At 43.5% G+C, this 21,643-nt stretch overlaps 1 protein-coding gene across 3 annotated transcripts in view; it reads right to left on the bottom strand.

The window, feature by feature from the left end:
- Positions 1 to 21,643, bottom strand: part of sfxn2 (sideroflexin 2) — a 142,104-nt gene that overhangs the window by 111,848 nt on the left and 8,613 nt on the right. Inside the window, exon 2 of one of the 3 annotated variants that reach the window (XM_063071284.1) lies at positions 6,104 to 6,250. The exons of the other annotated variants lie outside the window; for them this stretch is intronic. The gene's annotated coding sequence lies outside the window, so the exon portion shown is untranslated. The remainder of the gene's footprint in view (positions 1 to 6,103; positions 6,251 to 21,643) is intronic. 3 annotated transcript variants of the gene reach the window in all.

Genomic DNA, 21,643 nt, shown 5'->3' with positions numbered 1-21,643 from the left:
AAGACCAGAAACACACACTCAGTAGCCGCTTTATTAGGCGCGGCAGGTACCTAATGAAATGGCTACCAAGCGTACATCTGAGTTGGACTGTGACCAATCACTGAGTGGGAGTGTGAGAAGAGAGCTACCTTTCCAGTTAGGTTCACACTCAAGATTAGAGAGGGTAAATTAAAATAACAGAAGTGCAAGCAGAGCAGCCATTCTCGGAGCGGCCACTGTTGAGAGTGGGCCAGTGTTTGGAGTGGCTTTGGATTATCAGGCTTAGGCAAGATTAGGCTTGGGTGAGCTGCGTATCTGACAAGGTTCTCTTTTTCTTCTTAATTCTTTGTTCCTTATTTGTTAGGACACAGAGTGCAGAGAGACTGGTTCCAGGGGCAGTGTTTTGTTCTGTGTGGGAGATGTGGGAACTCTGGGAGACCTCCAGCCTTGCAGATAACCACAAAACCATCAGGTGCACCGAGCCATAGCTCCTCAGAGAACGTGTTGAGGAGCTGCAGCTGCAGTTCAATGACCTACGACTCAGGTGGGAGAATGAGGTGGTGATAGGCAGGAGTTACAGGGAGGTTGCAGGAGTCAGGAGAAGGAAGAGAATGGGCAGCCAGTGCAGCGTACCCCTGTGACCAGTCCCCTCAGTAATAAGTAGACCACTTCGGATACTGTTGAGGGGGACAACCTACCAATGGGGAGTTGCAGTGACCGGGCTTCTGGCGCTGCGTCTGGTGACATGGCTCAGAAGATCAGAGAGGTGAAGAGAACATAGTCAGAGGAACAGAGACAAGATTCTGTGGGCGTGATAGAGACACCCATATGGTACGTTACCTCCCGGGTGCCAGGGTCAGGGATGTCTCATATCAGGTCTAAGGCATTCTAAAGGGGAAGGGTGAGCAGCCAGAAATCTTGGTACATACTGGCACCAATGACATGGGTAGGAAAGGTGAGGAGGCCATGAAGAGACATTTTAGGGAGCTAGATAGAGAGCTGAAAAACAGGACCTCCAAGTTAGTCATCTCTGGGTTGCTGCCTGTGTCATGTGCCAGTGAGGATGATTTGGCAGGTGAATGCGTGGCTGAGGAACTGGTGCAGGGGGCAAGGGTTCAGACTTACAAATCATTGGGATATCTTCTGGAGATGGTATGACCTGTACAAGAGGGACAATATGCTTACGGGCAGGTTTGTTAGAGCTGTTCCGGAGGGTTCAATCTAATTTGGCAGGGGGTTAGGAACAGGAGTGATCGTGCTGAGGATAAGGTGGTTAGTTTATAAACAAAGGCAACGTACAGCAAGACTGCCAGCAGGGAGAGGCTGATGACGGGGCAAAATTGCAGTCAACAAGATGAGTTGCAATGTAAGAGGGGGACAAAATCGAGAAGGGTGATGAATACAGGGCTGAAGTGTTATATTTGAATGCACGCAGTATATGGAATAAGGTAGATGATCTTCTAGCACAGTTACAGATTGGCATATATGACACTGTGGGCATCACTGAATTGCGGCAGAAAGAAGATTACAGCTGGCAGCTTAACGTCCAAGGATACACATTGTATTGAAAGGACAGGCAGGAAGGCAGAGGGGGGTGGCTCTGTCAGTAAAACATGAAATCAAATCATTAGAAAGAGGTGACATAGGATCAGAATCGTGGGTAGAGCTAAGGAACTTCAAGGTTTTAAAGACCCTGATGGGGGTTATATACAGACCCCCCAAACAGTAGTAAGGATGTGGTCTACAAATTACAATGGGAGACAGAAAATGCATGCCAAAAGGGCAATGTTACGCTAGTCACTGAGGGTTTCAATATACAGGCAGATTGGGAAAATCAGGCTGGTGCTGGATCTCAAGAGGGGGAATTTCTAGAATGCCTGCTAGATGAGTTTTTAGAGCAGCTCGTGGTTGAGCCCTCTAGGAGATCAGCTATTGTGGATTGGGTGTTGTGCAATGAACCAGAATTAATCATAGAACTTAAAAGTAAAGGAACCCTTAGGGGTAGGTGATCACAAGGTAGAAGCAATTTGGAAGGCACAGGATAGATACATCTCAAAAGAGGAAGAAGTATTCTAAAGTCAGGATGACACAACCATGGCTGACAAGAAAAGTCAAAGTCAACATAAAAGCCAAAGAGAGGGCATATAATAGAGCAAATATCGGCAGGAATTAAGAGGATTGGGAGGCTTTTAAAAACCAAATGAAGGCAACTAAAAAGTCATAAAGGATGAAAAGATGGAATATAGAAATAAGCTAACCAATAATATTAAATGTTAAAATACAATAATACAAAAGTTTCTTCGGATATATAAAATGTAAATGAGAGACTCTTAGAACATGATGCTGGAGAGGTCGTCATGGGGGAACAGGGAAATAGAGGATGAACTAAGTATTTTCCATCAGTCTTCATTGTGGAAGACACGAGCAGTATGCCGGAAGTTTGAGAGTGCCGGGGGGCAGAAGTGTTGTGAATTTGCCGTTACAAGGGAGAAGGTTTTGAGAAACTGAAAGGTCTGAAGGTAAATAAATTACCTGGATCAAATGGTGTACACCCCAGGTTTCTGAAAGAGGTCGCTGAAGAGATTGTGGAGGCATTAGTACCGATATTTCAAGAATCAATAGATTCTGGCATGTTTCTGGAGGACTGGAAATTTGCAAATGTCACATCAGTCTTCAAGAAGGGAGAAAGGCAGAAGAAAGGAAATAATAGGCCAAATAGTCTGACCTCAGTGAAGTGGGAAGATGTTGGCGTCGATTGTTAAAGATGTGGTTTTGGGATACTTGGAGGTGCATGATAAAATAGGCATGGTTTCTTCAAAAGAAATCTTGCCTGACAAATCTGTTGGGATTCTTTGAAGAAATAACAAGCAGGATAGACGAAGGATAATCAGTGGATGGTGTGTATTTGGATTTGTAGAAGATCTCTGACAAGGTGCCACACATGAGGCTGCTTAATAATACAGTATTATAGGAAGGACACCAACACTGGCTGATTGCCATAGGCAAAGAGTGGGGAAAAAAGGGAGCCTTTTCTGCCCGGCTGCCGATCACTAATAGTGTTCCACAGGGGTCTGTGTTAGGACCGCATCCTTTTATGTTATATCTCAATGATTTGAATGACAGAATTGATGGCTTTGTGGCCAAGAGGAAAATAGGTGGAGGAGCAGATAGTGTTGAGTAAGGGAAGCAGGGAGGCGGCGTTATGACTTAGACAGATTGGGGGTTTGGCGAAGAAGCGGCAGATGGAATATAGTGTTGCGAAGTATATGGTCATACATTTTCGTAGAAGAAGTGAAAGGGGGTGACTATTTTCTAAACAAAGAGAAAATACAACAATCTGAGGCGCAAAGGGACTTGGGAGTCCTCATGCAGGATACAGTGGCAGGGAAGGCAAATGAGATATAAACATTTATTTTGAGAGGCCTAGAATATAAAAGCTAGAATGCAATGTTGAGGAACTACAAATGCCTGCTGAGGTCAAACTTGAGCTGTTTTGGCCCCTTATCTCAAAAAGGATGTACTAACATTGGAGAAGATTGAAAGGAGGTTCACAAAAATGAATCCAGGATTGAAAGGCTTGTCATATGAGGAGCGGGTGATGGCTCTGGAACTCTACTCATTGGAATTCAGAAAAATGAGGGGTGACCTTATTGAAACCTATCAAATGTTGAAAGGCTTTCATAGAGTGGATGAGGAGAGGATGTTTCTTATTGTGGGGGAGTCTAAGACCAGAGGACATGGCCTCAGATAGAAGGGTCCTTTTAGAAAGGAGGTGCAAGGAGAAATTTCTTTAGCCAGAGAGTGGTGAATCTGTGGACGTTGTTGGCACAGGCAGCTTTGGAAGCCAAGTCTGTACAGATACTTAAGGCAGAGGTTGATAGATTTTTGGTTGGTCAGGGCATGAAGGGATATGGGGGCATTGGGGGAGGCAGGAGATTGGGGCTGGGAGGGGAAAATGAAGAAACAGTGTAGCAGACTCGATGGGCCAAATGACCTTATTCTGCACCTATATTTTATGGTCTTATACGGTTTCCACAACCATATCATCCAGGAATGACACTGGATCCGCATGGACTGTTAGAATTACCTGAAACCCTTCCTATCGTACGCCTAACTTGGAAGGATAGCTACATGGTCCAGTGCTCAAGAAAAGAAAGTGCATTAAGTTTGTCATTTGAAACTTTGACAAACTACTACAGATGCAGTGAAGAGAATGCTGACTGGCTGCATCATGGCCTATCACGGAAGCACCAATGCCCAGGAATGGAAAAGGCTGCAGAGATTAGAGGATACTGCTCAGTCCATCACAGGTAAAACTCTCCCACCATTGAACATATCTACATTGCCACATGAAAGCAATAGACATCATCAAGGGCTTCCATCATCCAGGCCATGCTCTCTTCTTGCTACCACCATCGAGCAGGAGGTACAGGAACCTTGGGTCCTACACCAACGGGTTCAGGACAAGTTATTACCCTACAATCAACAGGTTTCTAAACCAGTGTGCATAACTTCACTCACTTCAACTCTGGACTGATTCTACAACCTACAGACCCACTTTCAAGGACTCCACCACTCATGTTCTCAGTATTATTTTATTATTATTTGCTGAATTTGTCTTCTTTTGCACATCAGTTGTTACTCAGTCTTTATTTATGTATAGTTTTTCATAAAGTCTGCAGTATTTTATTTTCCTGTAAATGCCTAAAAGAAAGTGAATCTCAAGGTAGTAAATGGTAACCTTGATAATATATTTACTTTGACTTGAATTTCTAGATCTGCTAAATTCTAAATTCTACATCTACTTTCGACCTGCCGGAAGGAATGGGAGAAACAAGAGTTTGAACTCAATCCCTTCTCTATGTGAAGTTCTTGGCGGGTCATCACGTACCTCTCAGATCTCTCCTCAGCCTCCAGTGTTCCAGAGACAACAATCCAAGGTAGTCCAACCCTTCCATAAGGCTAATACTCCCTAATCCAGGCAACATCCTGGTGAACCTGTTCTCCACCCTCTCTGTGGCCTTCCTATAGAGTAGAGACCTGAACTACACACAGTACTCCAGGTGTAGCCTCTCGTGGAAGAGATAAAGGGCAGAAGAAGAGAGAGTATGATGGGAGAGGAAAGTGAACCGTAAAAGAGGGGGACGGAGGAGGGGCACCAGAGGAAGGTGATGGGCAGGGGAGAGGGCCCCCTTTTACGTATAGGGTTCCCTCCTTCACAAGCTCAGTATGTGCCAAATCTCAGTGCATTTCAAAGGTACATTGACTGTGTTCAGCATCTATAGATGGGAATAAACAGTCGACATTTCTGGCCGAGACCCTTCAATATTCCAATCCTGATGAAGGGTCCTGGCCCAAAACATCAACTGTTTATTCTCATCCATAGATGCTGCCTGACCTGCTGCGCTCTTCCAGCACACTGTGTGAATTGCTCTAGATTTCCAGCATTTGCAGACCCTTTTGTGTCAACAATTTTGTGGGTTGTTACTCTTAACTGGACTAGCAACACAAGGAATTTCAGAACCATGATACAACTCAATGCCAGCAACAACCAATTCCAGCCATTGCTGAATTTAGAAGGAGACAAAGATACTTCAGTAATGCATCAGGAATGCAAATCTTCTCCTCCCAACCCTGAGTAAAATATGTTTTCCCCCCACTCACACCATCAACCTTGTGGCCTCTTTGCTGGAGGAGCTGCTTATTTTAGCCATGGGTTCACACAAGGTTAACTGTGTCTCACTTAAATATTCCCATCGCATTATAGCTGGCAGCAAGAAGATTTACATGTTAAGATCTTGCACTGAATTTAAATCCCAATCTAAAACAAACGTACTGGTACCATATCATGTTAAAGATTCTCACACCAAACCATAACTATCAAAACAGTAGGTTAGGATTCTTAAAAATCATTACATAAAATGTTGTGGAACGATACACTGACAAGATATTTTGAGCGTCAAACTACAACATTCTGTTTTGATTTTCTTGAAAGCATTCATCCTATGAAATGGCACTGTAGCCTAATGGAAGAACCAGATGGTGCTCCTGAAACTTCAGCATGTGTACTTTTCATGACTGGAGCAGGGGCCCCCAACCATTTTTTTTAACCATGGACTCTTACCATTAACCGGGAGGTCCATGGACACCACGTTGGGAACCTCTGGGCTGGAGAGTGATCCATGACTGATTTTACAGCCATTATGTATGAGCAGTGCTGCCTTTATTGGCTGAACAACAGTTGACACCTATCGATCCTTGGTACCTTTATCTTATTGGACAGGAACAGAACAACACTCATTTATTTACTACATATTGAAACACACAGTGAAATGTTTTGTTTGCGTTAACAACCTACACAGCCCAAGGATGTGCTGGGGCAGCCCACACGTGTTCGACAGGACACTGCATGCAGCCACTGACGGTCTATAACTATCTAACATCAAATGCATATCTGTCTCATTTGTTGAGAGTTTGGTTTCATGTTTGTAACACACACACACACAGATACTGGGGGAACTCAGCAGGGCAATCAGCATCTGCGGAGTGAGTTTAACAGTTGATATTTCAGGCCGAGGCCCAATGAAAGGACTCAGCCTGAAATATTGATTGTTTCTTCTCCTCCATAGTTGCTGCCTGACCTGTTGAGTTTCTCCAGCATTTTGTGTGAGTTGCTCTGAACTTCCAGCATCTGCAGAATCTCGTGTCTTATATTAGTAAGAAGGGCTTTTATTTCTTAAAGCAAGACTTTTCTTTTTAGATTTTTGTAACAAGGCCAGAATTTATTACCTATTCTCTATTGTCCTTGGGGGGAAATGAGAGATGTGCAGCACCCATGAGATAACATATCGAAGGTAACTACATCCCTGCAAAAGCTCAGACATCATACAAGAATAAATCATTCAGCACCTCAGTGAGATTGTGGCTAACCTGCATCAAATCAAACCACATGCACTGGTTGGCAGAAGTCAAGTCCTTAATTCCACATTTAAAATTGAGCCAGCAGCACCTATTGCTTTTTGTTGGAAAGATTTCAGTTTTCTGCCTCAAGACTTTGTGTGATAATTTCCATAATTTCTCCTCCATTATTCTATTCATTTATTTACAGATACTGTGCACAACAGGCCAATCTGGCTCACTGAGCTGGGCCCCCCACCCCATGCCCGATTTAATCCTAGCCTAATCACTGGACAATTTTCAATGACTAATGACTACTAACGGGTACGTCTGTGAACTGTGAGAGGAAACCGGAGCACCCAGGGAAAACCCATATGCACACGGAAAAGAATGTACAACCTTACTCACAGAGGGCACTGGCATTGAAATCTGAAGCCTCCCCCCTCCCCCCACTGAACTAAACAGCGTTGTGCTGAACACTAAGATACCATGGTACCCCGTTACGTTCCCCATTGCAGCTCGGGGCATCGGAGTTATGTTCTGATTATGATTCTTGACTTCACTATCTACACTGTCATGGCCTTGCACTTTATGTCTGCTGGCACTGTGCTGTATCACTGTTATCTTCGTTCTTAATAAAGACAAACTTTACGTGGGTAAACATTAGAACATTTTTATTTACTGAATGGTTTCAGCTCCACACTGAGCATGTCCAACCAACTCACCATTGTCACTCTCGTTCCGGGGTGAACTGCCCGCATTGTCACTGGGAACTGAAGTTCTTTACTATCTATACACATAATAACACATTTTTCACTCATCAACTTTCACTCATTAACTTTCAGTCAATCTCTGAGGCGGTCTATCCTTTTTGGTCTGCAGTTTTTTTCCACAGACATATTGCTTTCAGTTGCTATGTTAATATTAGTGTCTTTCTGAGAACTCTTTTCCCAGTCCTGTGTATTTGTGTATCCATACCAGACAGTGATGTAACCAATCAGAATGCTCTCCAAGACACATCTGTAGAAATTTGCTCAACTCGTTGGTGACTTCTCAAATGCTAAAGAATTAGAGCCAATGACGTGCCTTCTTCATAATTGCATCAATATGTTGAGCTCAGGATAGATCTTCAAATTTATTCACCTCCAGTAATTTGAAGCTGTTCATTCTTTCCACTGCTGATCCCCTGATGTTCTCCCAACTTCCCCTTTCTGATGTCCACAATCATTTCCTTGGTGTTTCCTTGGTCGTTGATTTGACAACCTTGCATTGCGTCTTATCCACACTATGTGGGTCTTAGAACAGCAGAATAAGGTTCAAAGCAAATGTATTATCAAAGTATGTATATTTCTTTATTTTATTTAGGTACACCACAGAACAGGCCCTTCCGGCCCAACGAGTCACACCATCCAGCAAACCACCTATTTAACCCTAGCCTAATCATATGACAAGTTACAATGACCTATTAAGATTGACGTATTTAATTATGTCACAGGTAACTGCATATTATATATAGAGCGAATCGAGGAGTATTTTAAAGAAAATGAAATAGCTGGTGAGAAGTGATTACCAATTTTGCTGAGTGCTTTGAATTTGAAGGTATATAGTTTGAACAGAAATTTGACAAACCAGCCGAAATGAGCTTTGATGATATTGTAAAAGTGACACAGGCACATTTAGAACTGAAACCTTGGTTGATCACAGAACACTTCAGGTTTCATAAGCAGAATCCATTTCAGTCTACGTGTTGAATTGAAGAGATTGTCTGAGCACTGTCAATTCAGTGATTGGGGTGATGATGCAGTGAGAGATCGTGAGAGAAGTTTGTGGAATCTTACAATTAAGTGCAAAATAGTATTAAATGAAAATGCCACACCCAAGTTTTTCAAAGCCTGTCCAGTTCCTTATACCATCTGTGATAAAGTAGCCAGAGCTAAATAGTGTGGAGGCTAAAGAGATTCTTTCCAAGTTGAGTGGAGCCCACAGACAACGCCAGTGATCCCAATAGCCAAGAAGAATGGGTCGGTCAGGATCTGTGGTGACTTTAAGGTCACCATCAATCCAGTGCTGAAAGTAGATCAATATCTGCTGTCCAGAATAGATCAATATCTGCTGTCCAGAGGATATTTTTGCAAACCTTTCTGTGGGAAAACACTTCAGCAAAGTGGACAGCTGAGGCCTACTTATAGATGGAGAGGGAAGAAGCATCCCAAAGTGTTTCCCACCATAAATCCACACAAAGGGTTTTGTCATTATAATAGGGTTATGGGGTATATGGGGTGTCAGGGCGGGGTAGCACCTCTGGTGGGGGAACATGTCGCGTCCTTTTCAAGGTGGTTTGTCCACCTTTGGTCCCCACCTGGCACTCAGCTCTCACCTGCGGCTCCCTGTAGCTGTTCGCATGCGACAGCGGCCACACCCCGGTCAACGGCTTCGACAAGCCGGCTAAACCAGGTGAGGATAGCCGACGGGTCTCAAACCCTCGGTGAGATAGGGAGTTATCTATCCCAGCATGTGAAGACAGACTCCAGCGGATTGAGCAGATAAGACCAATGGAAGGTCCAATGGCCAAGTAGGCAGTCTCTGCAAGCATTGTGGAAGGTGTAGAGCAGGACAAGACACAGAGGACGTCCTGGTCATCCACTGCTCCTAGTCCCATCTCCAGCCGTCTAGACTCTGTCTTGCCACTGGATCCAGATGGGAATTGGGAAGAGAGAGTGAGGCTGACGCTGCGCAACTCTCCCTCACTTAAATCCAAATCACGCGCTCGTCTCGACACCATCATTATGGTGTCAAGGTCCTCATCGACTTCGACGATGGACGAACACACAGGGTTATTTTTGGAGTAGCATCTGCACTTGTACTCTGGTAGGAAGCCATGGATCAGGTGCTGCAAGGCTGCCCAGGCACTTAGTGTTACTTGGACAACATCATTGTTACTGGTAAGGATGACAAGAAACATCTCCAAAATCTCAAGACAGTTTTAAAACGATCGGTAGATTATAGATTCAGAGACCGATGCATCAAGTGTGAATTCCTTAAACCAAGCACCACCTACTGTGGTCATACCATCGACACGTAAGGATTACACAAGTGTGCTGAGAAAATTCAAGCAGTGGAGAATGCCGCCAAACCAAAGGATGTGTCACAGTTGTGGTCATTTTTAGGATGTGTCAATTACTATAAGAGTTTCCTGCCAAACCTGGCTACTGTGCTCCACCCCTGAACTCATTACTACAGATGAGGCGGAAATGGCAACAGACAAAGCAGTGGCTTTCCGAAAGACAAAGGAAATGGCGACGTCAGAAACTGTACTCATACATTATGATCCACATGGGCCCAGTGAAGCTTGCCTGTGACATTTCGCCTTATGGTCTGGGTGCAGTCACGTCACGTTATGAGTGATGGAAGTGAACACCCCATAGACTTTGCATCACATTCCCTATTCGCCGCAGAGAAAAATGACACACAGATTGACAGAGAGCCCTAGCGTCTGCTTTGGGGTGCAAAATATTTCAACCAATACCTATATGGGAGAGAATTTACCCTCATTACTGATCATCAACCACTGGTATCCATTTTTAATCCACGGAAGGGTGTTCCACTAAGAGGAGCTACAATTTCTTATACTTACTTCATACTTTATTGTCGCCAAACAATTGATACTAGAACGTACAATCATCACAGCGATATTTGATTCTGTGCTTCCTGCTCCCTGGAGTACAAATCGATAGTAAATATTAAAAAAGTAAATTATAAATCATAACTAGAAAATAGAAAATGGGAAGTAAGGTAGTGCAAAAAAACCGAGAGGCAGGTCCGGATATTTGGAGGGTACGGCCCAGATCTGGGTCAGGATCCGTTCAGCAGTCTTATCACAGTTGGAAAGAAGCTGTTCCCAAATCTGGTTGTACGAGTCTTCAAGCTCCTGAGCCTTCTCCCGGAGGGAAGAGGGACGAAAAGTGTGTTGGCTGGGTGGGTGGTGTCCTTGATTATCCTGGCAGCACTGCTCCGACAGTATGCGGTGTAAAGTGAGTCCACGGATGGAAGATTGGTTTGTGTGATGCGCTGGGCCGTGTTCATGATCTTCTGCAGCTTCTTCCGGTCTTGGACAGGACAACTTCCATACCAGGTTGTGATGCACCCGAGAAGAATGCTTTCTACAGTGCATCTATAAAAATTAGTGAGGGTTTTAGGGGACAGGCCAAATTTGTTTAGTTTTCTCAGGAAGTTAGAGGACTCAGGAAGTCTTAGAGGACACAATTACAACTTTGTATTCATGAGGATGACTAATCATGGAAATGCTGATGGACTGCCGTTTACTCTTGGAAAAGAAAATATGTGAAGCAATGGCAAAGGATGACACTCCTCTTGACATATTCTCCCTAATGTAAATTAAAGGTTTCCCTATTATGGCCAAGATGATCCAAAGGGTAACTGGAAAAGACCCCACACTCTCTCAGGTCTATATGGTCATCCAAAACAGCTGGAAGGTGCAGCAGAAGTTTGATTTTCCCCACTGAGGCGAACTTGCCCTTGTCAGAGATTGTCTTATGTGAAGATTGAGAGTTGTGGTGCCATCGAAGCTGAGAACTAAATTGCTGGATGAGCTATATGTCAGTCATTTAGGCGCGGTCAAAATGAAAGTGTTGGCTCGAAGCTTTGTCTGGTGGCCTGGGATAGATCAGTAGATTGAGCAGTTTGCTATGCACTGTGTGGGATGCCAGCACATCCTGAAGATGCCAAGAGCAGTGCCTCTTCATCCCTGAGAATGGCCTGCATTGCCCTAGCAGAGGATTCATGTGAATTTTGCTGGACCATTCATGGGCACAGCCTTCTTGGTAGTTGTGGATACCTCCACTACAGCCTTGCACACTGTTGATGTGTTGAGAAGCCTCTTTACAAGGACTGGTGTTGCAAAACACTGAGTGACAATGGACCACAGTTTGCAGTGGAACAGTTTCAGTCATTCCTAAAAATGAATGGAACAAGACATGTAACGTCTGCACCGTGCCACCCAGCTACGAATGGTTGGCGGAAAGGTTTGCCCAGAGTGTAAAGAATGCACTGCAAGCAATGCCAGCAAAACACACTACACTAACACTGAATCCGAAGCTCACTAATTTCCTCCGTGCATATCATAATGTATCACACCCCACAACCAACATCTCACCAGCTATGTTGTTGCTGGGTTGTCCCTTGCGCTTACAGTTGGATCTCCTCAAACCCAATCTCAGAAGGAGAATGCAGGACAAACAGGTATACTACTACATCCCAATTTTCAACAACGGTATTTCAACAGAATTGGTTTCTTTTGTAATTCTGTGAATTTTATCTTATATGTTAATTCTCTGATGGGGTCCATAAGCTTCACCAAAATAAAAAGGTGAAGAAAGGCTAAGAACTCCTGCTGTAAGAGAAAAAACACATCTTTCAGAAATGCAACTTGTGAGTTGACCAGTCGCTCCGAGGAATATTATCCAGGCACTTGAAACTGAACAGATGGTTAGTATAGAGTTGCAAAGGGTAATTCAAGCGAGCAGTTGTGATTGCCTATTAAATAGTTTATTAACATTACCAGAGATCAGAATGCATCATCGGCGATGGAGATACTACAAAAGAAAATAGTTTGGGCCTCTTTTAAAAAAGATTTTATATGGCAAGTATAACTTCTCAAGTCAATAGCCTTTTCAAGGTGGCTCACTGGCTCCACTAATAATGCCTCACTAATTCACAAAAATGGGCACAGTTTCCAGATCCTAAACACATCTAATATTTACATCGCAAGCAGGAAACCGTAAAACAAATGGTGAATATTTGACTGAATATATTTGGATGCTAATGCCACAGCTATTTGCTCTTCAAGACTATTTGGTGAAACTTATTGAATGCCCTCAACAAGCAAGTTAGACTGCTTATAAGATCAAGTATCATTCCATTAATGATCTTCAATATTGCATCACCTAAATTATTTATTACTACAATGAATAGTTGTTTCCCCCAAAATAAGTTCATGTAGATGTCGCTGGATGACGATATCCTGACAATCTTACTAGAAAGCCATTATCTGTGCTTTTAATACAAGCATGACATCATCACTCAACACATTGGCCATCTCCTCATTTTCACTTGCAATGTCGGCCAATTTCCTCACTCGGTCATTAAACTGCCTTTAATTCCACCACGTTCTACGTTACCCAACAGTTTCTCATGAGCATCATTTGAGATGGCTACCCTGCAAACTACTTATTAGCCTTTGCAACTTTTGAACAAAAAAAAACTTTGAGCCTCTTTTAAAATGGATTTGATGTGGCAAGTGTATTGTCTCACTGTGACAATATTGGTTAAATTCAATAGTTTTAAAAATTAGTGACCTGGCTATTACTGAATGAAAATACATAGGCATACCTGTCCACCAGAGAAAGCAGGATCTCCCAGTGGCCACACATTTTAATTCCACATCCCATTCCCATTCTGATATGTCCATCCACGGCCTCCTCTACTGTAAAGATGAAGCCACACTCAGGTTGGAGGAACAACACCTTATATTCCGTCTGGGTAGCCTCCAACCTGATGGCATGAACATTGACTTCTCTAACTTCCGCTAAGGCCCCACCTCCCCCTCGTACCCCATCCGTTATTTATTTATATACACACATTCTTTCTCTCACTCTCCTTTTTCTCCCTCTGTCCCTCTGACTATACCCCTTGCCCATCCTCCGGGCTTTCCCCCCCTCCCTCTTTTCCTTCTCCCTGGGCCTTCTGTCCCATGATCCTCTCATATCCCTTTTGCCAATCACCTGTCCAGCTCTTGGCTCCATCCCTCCCCCTCCTGTCTTCTCCTATCATTTTGGATCTCCCCCCTCCCACCCACTTTCAAATCTCTTACTAGCTCTTCCTTCAGTTAGTCCTGATGAAGGGTCTCGGCCCGAAACGTCGACTGTACCACTTCCTAGAGATGCTGCCTGGCCTGCTGCATTCACCAGCAACTTTGATGTGTGTTGTAGGCATATCATTTACAAGAGAAAATCTACAGAGCCTCAGGATGGAGGGGTGTCTATTTAAAACATAGACGCGAAGAAATGTTTTTAGCCAGGGGGTGGTGAATTTGTGAAACTTATTACCACAGGCACCTGCGGAGGCCAGGTTGTTGGGTGTACTTAAGGCAGAGCTTGATAGGCTTTTGATTGGACAGGGTAACAAAGGTTACGGGGAGAAGGCTGAGGAGGGGGAAAGGATCAGCCATGATTGAACGGTGCAGCAGACTCAATGGGCTGAATGGCCTAATTCTGCTCCTATGTCTCATGGTCTTATGCTGGAAATCCTGATTGCAGTCCTGATGAAGGGTCTCAGCCTGAAACGACAACTGTACTCTTTTCCACAGATGCTGCCTGGCCTGCTGAGTTCCTCCAGCTTTTTGTTTGTGTGGCTATCCATATCACTTTCCTTACCTCTGTGTGTTTGCAATAGAAATGTAGATAATGCAGATTCATTTGTTTTGACACCTGCCTCCTCAGGGAGTTATAAATACAAGAGATTCTGCAGATACTGAACGTGTCCTAAGGGGGCACTAGGGGAAATAGAAGTCGTCAGGAGGAGGGGCAGTGGTAAGCGGCACCCTAACTTGAGTCACGAGACCTGACTCCCCGTGTCAATTTGGTGCTGTCATCAACATACGACAGACATTCCCAGTTTGTGTTAATTTTAAATTTTAATTTAGCCCCGTTAATGATGGATAAATATGTACAGCACAATCCCTAAGAGTCTGGTGAAGCCTTGTATTCTAATACTACTAAGAAACAGAAGCTACAGAGAGTGTGTCAATACAATTTTACCTACCTGGAGAATGCCATTTCCATCAGTTCCATTTCCATCAGATTAGCAATGCCCCATGTGTCTTATTTGTAATACTGTACTGTCTAATGAAACCATAAAGATTGCAGGATCATTTCTGTAAAAGACACACTGAAAAGGCTACTTATGGTATTACTCAGTTCCAGAAGATGAAAGAAGCATTTGAAAAGTGTTGCACACTTGATTCATTTGCTAAGAAGGCTAAAAATGATCTTGATGGTGGTGTCATTGCTTCTTATAACGTTTCCAAAATGATAGCAAAGTGTGGAAAATCTCATACAATTGGTGAAATATTAATAATGCCTGCTGTATCAAAAGTGCGCACCACTGTTCTCAAAATGGATACCAGTATTTTAAAATAAATTCCACTGAGTAATAACTCTGTAACTTGTCATATTGACAAAGTGAGTGAAGACATTCAATATCAGCTATGCACAGAGATACAACAACAGAATTTGGGATACAACTGGGAGAGTGAACTGTGCGAGACAACCAGGCATTGCTGACAACATATGTATGGTTTATCAAAAATGGAAAAAAGTTCTCTTTTTCAAAAAGTTAAAAAACAAATTGTACCATATAGCCTACTGTATATTATGGGACTACTTTATGTTGTAGTAATACATTGTTGCATGCGCTATTAGGCGCGTATTGATCTGTACGTGTGTGTTCAGTTTGGTTTCAGTCAATAAAGAATCCTGTTCACTTTGCTCCCGTCTCCAGCGTTTTTATTTACAGCTTTGTTGTGTAACCCGGCCACATACACAACAAATTGGCGACAAGGTTAATGAACCTACATCATATTGGAACGCCGTGTTTTAATTGATAACGACACTCGGAAGAAGAGCGCAAGGTACGAGCCAGGCCGCGAGTCTGAAAAGAAGCCGGAGCACAGCTGCAGGTCGGGAGACCAAGAGACACAGTCGGAGCCGCAGCGTCCAGCCGAGACCACAGCCGGCGCTGACCCCCAGGGGCTGAGGGTCTGCCTGCCCCAGAAGGGAGATAAAAAGGAGTGACACAGGCATCTAGATGGGGTGCACTCGTGGTGCTCGCAAAAAGGACACGTGAGTCAAAAAGGAAAATAAGTGGTGAACGGGGCTTAATTAACATAACAAAGATGGTGATGATTGGAACCATTACAGCATTTGATAGTGGCATTGCAGACTGGGCAAGTTACATTGAAAGAGTGGAGTTATATTGTGAGGCTAACGGTGTTAATGATGAAAAGAAAGCCAGCGTCTTACTCAGTATTATGGGAGCAAAAACATACAGGCTGCTATGGAGCTTGTTAACCCCTGAAAAGCCAGCTGACAAAACGTTCAAGCAAATAGTAGACACTCTCCAATAGCACTTAAACCCCAAACCACTGGTCATTGCTGAAAGATTTAAATTCCATAAACGGAATCGGAGCAAAAATGAAAGCATTTCTGAATATTGTGCTGAATTGCGCAAATTATCAGAACATTGTCAATTTGGAGCTGGTCTATCGGACACATTGAGGAACAGGTTAGTGTGTGGCATGCACTGTGAAACCATACAGAAGAAGCTCCTGTGTGAAAGAGACCTTACATTCGAGAAAGCGCTAAACATTGCAATATCAATGGAAACAGTGGAACGGGGTGCTTCCCAGATACAACAAAAATCTCTGGAATATGCCACAAATAAAACAGGAATGAAGGAAAGAAATGTTACCATTGTGGAAACAGGTCACATGACCCAGATGATTGTTGGTTTAAAGTCAAAGAATGCAGAAGCTGTGGCAAACAGGGCCACACTGGCAGAGTATGCAAAGCTAGTCAACAGCAGAAAAAGGGCAAAATACACAGAAACAAGAAACTCCAGAAAGGAAAATACAACAAGGTACACAAAATGAAGGAAAGCAATTCTGATGAAAACGACTCAGACAAAAGTGAATTGTCTTGTCTGCAACTTCACAGCGTGAAAGAGTCAGATGATCGAAGAGTAATATGGATCACAAGTGGCAGGCGTGAGACTGAAAATGGAGTTGAACACAGGCTCAGCTTTAACAGTAATCTCTGTACACAACTACAAATGACTGTTTTCTCACATACTTCTGAAACGAACTAAACTTCTACTAAAGACTTACACAGGACAGAAAGTGCATCCCAAAGGTAAAATTAAAGTGACAATGACCTATGGAGACAAAACACAGCAGCTGAACCTCTATGTACTGAGAAATGGAGGACCACCATTGCTGGGACGTGAATGGCTCAGGAAAATCCAGTTGGATTGGCACACCATCAAGGCACTAGTTGTGTCAGCAAAGGAGGGCAGCAAGGCTACATCTGAGAGACTGTCACAAATACTTGCTGACTCTGAGGAAGTGTTCGTGAAAGGAATAGGAATACTTCAGGGCATGAAGGCAAGGATTGAGACTGAGGAAAATGCATGACCAAAATTTCACAAAACCAGACCAGTGCCATATGCAATCCATCCTACGGTAGAGGCAGAGCTGAAAAACCTGGAGCAGACTGGGGTCCTGTCAAAGGTGGATTGGACTGAATGGGGGTCACGCCTATTGTTCCAGTGATGAAGAAAACCTCCAGCACAAAACCAGGAAAACCAAACAAGGTGCTCATATGTGGAAACTTTAAAGTGACTGTTAACCCAGTTCTCCTCACAGTACAGTATCCTCTACCTCGTATTGGGGACCTCTTTGCTTCCCTGTCAGGAGGGGAACATTTCACAAAAATCGATTTGGCCCAGGCTTATCTCCAAATGGAAATCGATGATGCATCCAAGAAATACCTGACAATAAATACACACAAAGGACTTTACCAATACAACAGGTTGGTGTTTGGGATAGCATCAGCTCCTGCAATCTGGCAAAGGGCAATGGACCAGGTCCTGCAGGGAATTCCAAGGACTCAGTGTAACCTGGATGACAATTATTGTCACCGGCAAAGATGACGCCAAACATCTTTCTAACCTTGAACAAGTGCTCACCAGGTTACAAGAATATGGGCTCAGAGCTAATCGACAGAAATGTGAGTTTTTCAAAAAGGAAGTCTCATACTGTGGGCATGTGATCAACAAGGATGGCTTACACACGTCTCAAGACAAGATAGAAGCGGTGCTTAAGGCACCACCACCTGAAAATGTGTCTCAGCTGAGAGCATATCTTGGACTAGTGAACTATTACCACAGGTTCTTGCCTAACTAACCTATCCACAGTCCTACACCCACTAAATACACTATTACAGACAGGGACACAATGGGAGTGGACTGAGAGCTGTGAGAAAGCGATTCAAGAAACTAAGACTCATAACTTCAGAAGGGGTGCCCGTGCTCTTTGCCCCCTCCTTACCAATCCGACTGGCTTGTGATGCCTCACCCCATGGGATAGGAGCTGTGTTATCGCACAAATTTCCAGATGGCTCAGAAAGACCAATAGCCTTTGCCTCAAGAACGCTAACTTCAGCTGAACACAACTACGCACAGATTGACAGAGCCTCGTGTGGGGAGTCAAGAAGTTCAGTCACTACCTGTGTGGCCAAAAGTTTAGCCTGTTGACTGACCATCAGCCTCTTGTATCAATCTTCAACCCAAGGAAAGGTGTTCCAGTGATGACAGCACAAAGGCTGCAGCGATGGTTCCTTTTCTTAGGAGGTCACAGGTATGACATTGAACACAAGGGGACCAAGCCACATGGCAACGCAGATGGCTTGTCACGTTTACCACTGCCCACTTCCGAGATAACTACACAAACGGATTCAGCAGGTCTTTCACACAACGGTAGTTGAACAATTACCAGCGACAAACAGCCTTATTGAAAGGGAAACATGCAATGACCCTACGTTGTCAGAAGTGTACGACATCACAGTAAAGGGATGGCCAGCGCGGGGTAACACACTGTTTCCAGCGAGGAGGGAGCAGTTGTCAGTGTATCGGGAACACTAATGTGTGGTTCAGAAGTTGTGATTCCTCCCAAGCTAGGCACCAGAGTGCTGGAGGAACTGCACGAGAGGCACCTGGGTACCGTGAAGATGAAAAGTCCTGCCCATGCCTATGTGTGGTGGCCAGTAATCGATAAACAGATTGAAGCCTTGACGAAGAACTGCTCTGGATGTCAGAAGATCCAGAACACACCACCAGAAGCCCCTCTCCATCCTTGGGAGTGGCCCTCATCACCATGGCAACGAGTGCACATCGACTTTGCTGGACCATTCATGAACTCTATCTTTTTGATCGCCGTTGATGAACATTCCAAATGGCCAGAGGTCATCAAAATTAAGACAACCACATCAGAAAAGACCATTACAGTGCTGAGGATCATGTTCACCAGGAACGGCATACCAGAACAAATCTGCACAGACAATGGACGACAATTTGTCTCTGAAGAATTCCAAAGTTTTGTGAAGAACAATGGAATCAAGCACTTTACATCTGCCCCTTACCATCCATCCACAAATGGCTCGGCAGAAAGATTTGTGCAGACATTCAAGAAAGCCATCAAGGCCATGGACAGTGAAAATCGACTGCTGCAACACAAGATAGACAACTTCCTCCTTGCCTATCGTAATGCAGTACACGCAACCACTAATCAATCTCCAGCGAGGATGTTTCTGAACAGGAACCTGAGGTCCCGCATGGATCTTCTCAAACCAAATGTACGGCACGATGTGGAAAACAGACAGTTCAAACACTTGAATGCTAAGTCAACACAGAGCTTCAGTGTGGGACAGTCAGTTCTTGCACGTGATTACCCAACTGAAAAGTGGCAGCCAGGTACAATTTCCGCCATAGACGGGCCACTGATGTATACAGTGGAGGTGGGAGAGAGCGTATGGAGACGTCATGTGGATCAAATCCTGGATGCTCAGGTGAAAAACACAACAACACCTTGCCCGGACTCCTCTGACATAGAAGCAAACACTCCTGATGTGATCACATCAGCTTCATCCACAGATGAGCCTGTCATCAGTGCTGATGACCCACCTGATGTACCTGTGGAGACTCATTCCCCAAAGCCAACGTTTCAGGACAGACGTTACCCGGAGAGGCAGTGAAGACCCCCCCCCCACCCAAGAGACTTGAGTTATAATTATCATAGTTACATTACTTTATTATAATTTGATATTATTAAGTTGCTAAGTAAACAATTGGTAGGTGTTTCTATGTTAAGGGTACACATATTTGTTTAACGTAGTGCCCCAGAAAAAAAAGTTGATACACTATTTAAATAAAAGAGGAGGAGTGTACCATATAGCCTACTGTATATTATGGGACTACTTTATGTTGTAGTAACACATTATGATGCGCTATTAGGCGCGTATTGATTTGTACGTGTGTGTTCAGTTTGGTTTCAGTCAGTAAAGAACCCTGTTAACTTAGCTCCCATCTCCAGCATTTTTATTTATAGCTTTGTTGTGTAACACGGCCACATACACAACCACAAATATCAACAGAGAGTCAATCTATGATGAGCTGAAAATGTATATTGAGGATAAAAGTATTCCGATTAGGAACATGATAGCTTGTGCAACAGATGCAGCACCAGGTCTCTAGGTCACCATGATGGTTTAGTGGCATTTATGAAAAAAGAAATGCCAAGTCTGTTTGCAATCCATTGTATAATTCATTGTCAAAATTTGCAACCAAAAATCTCAGCCAGAAACTTTTTTCAAGCATGACTCTTGTAATATCTGTTATCAACAAAATTAAAGCTCATCCATTAAATAGCAGAGTATTTCACCAGTTACCAATCTATGAGGATAATGTAGATGGGACAGAACAAATAATTTACAAGTAATTTGTCATCTCTGAGATCTGCTCAGGAATTAGCATTTTCACTGCTGTCATATCTCTTACATATATTATTGTAGAACTTTATTGGATGTGTTGGGTTAAAAATTCTTTAATGTAGTGCAATTTTGTTTATCATAACAAAATGCAGTTGGTTACTTGCTGCATTGTATTCATGGATTTGGAAATTTATTCAGGATCCTCCATAGATATGGCACAATTCCGCATGGAGACATCTACATGTGTAATGTAGTGCCAAATGGCATGCAACATTTGATAGAGGTGTATAAGATGATGAGAGGCATTGATCGTGTGGATAGTCAGAGGCTTATTTCCAGGGCTGAAATGGCTAGCACCAGAGGGCACAGTTTTAAGGTGCTTGAAAGTAGGTACAGAGGAGATGTTAGGGGTAAGTTTTTTTTAAACGCAGAGAATGGTGAGTGCATGGAATTGGCTGCTGGCGACAGTGGTGGAGGCGGATACGATAGGGTCTTTTAAGAGACTCCTGGACAGGTATATGGAGCTCAGAAAAATAGAGGGCTATGGGTAACCCTAGGTAATTTCTCAGGTAAGGACATGTTAGGCACAGTTTTGTGGGCCAAAGGGCCTGTATTGTGCTGTAGGTTTTCTATGTTTCTATGCCAAGGTAATGACAAAGGGGTTTACGCTTGCTTCTTCACACTGAAGTGCTTTAGCTGCTGCTTAAAACTTTTCTTTGATCATTTTAACCCTGTAGTTGAATTTTCGCTCAAAGTCGACAAGAGCTTGGGAAACAAGATTGAACTACATGGGGATGTGGCATTCCTAGCTAATCTGTATGACAAGATGAACATTCTAAATATGAAACTGCAGGGTGAAAATTACAATTTAATTCAGGCAATAAGTGTAGTGTCCACTTTAATTGGAAAATTGGAAATATACAAGCAAAACATTGGGAGAAGAATATTCTCACAGTTTCCCTGCATGGAAAGTACGGCATTCTCTTTCACAGACAGTGATTTGCAAGAGTACTGCTTACAATAGCAGTCACTGAAGGATTTTCAGACTCAGTTAAAGCATTTAAACAATATGGAAATTCCGGACTGGGTAATTAACTCATTTCTTTCCAAGGTGGAAGAATAGGAAGAGAGCTTACAAGAAGAAATTA

Source organism: Mobula hypostoma, chromosome 19 (assembly GCF_963921235.1).
Source record: "Mobula hypostoma chromosome 19, sMobHyp1.1, whole genome shotgun sequence".
In the NCBI taxonomy this organism is placed as follows: Eukaryota; Metazoa; Chordata; class Chondrichthyes; order Myliobatiformes; family Myliobatidae; genus Mobula; species Mobula hypostoma.
This window is presented reverse-complemented; position numbering and strand designations above follow the sequence as displayed.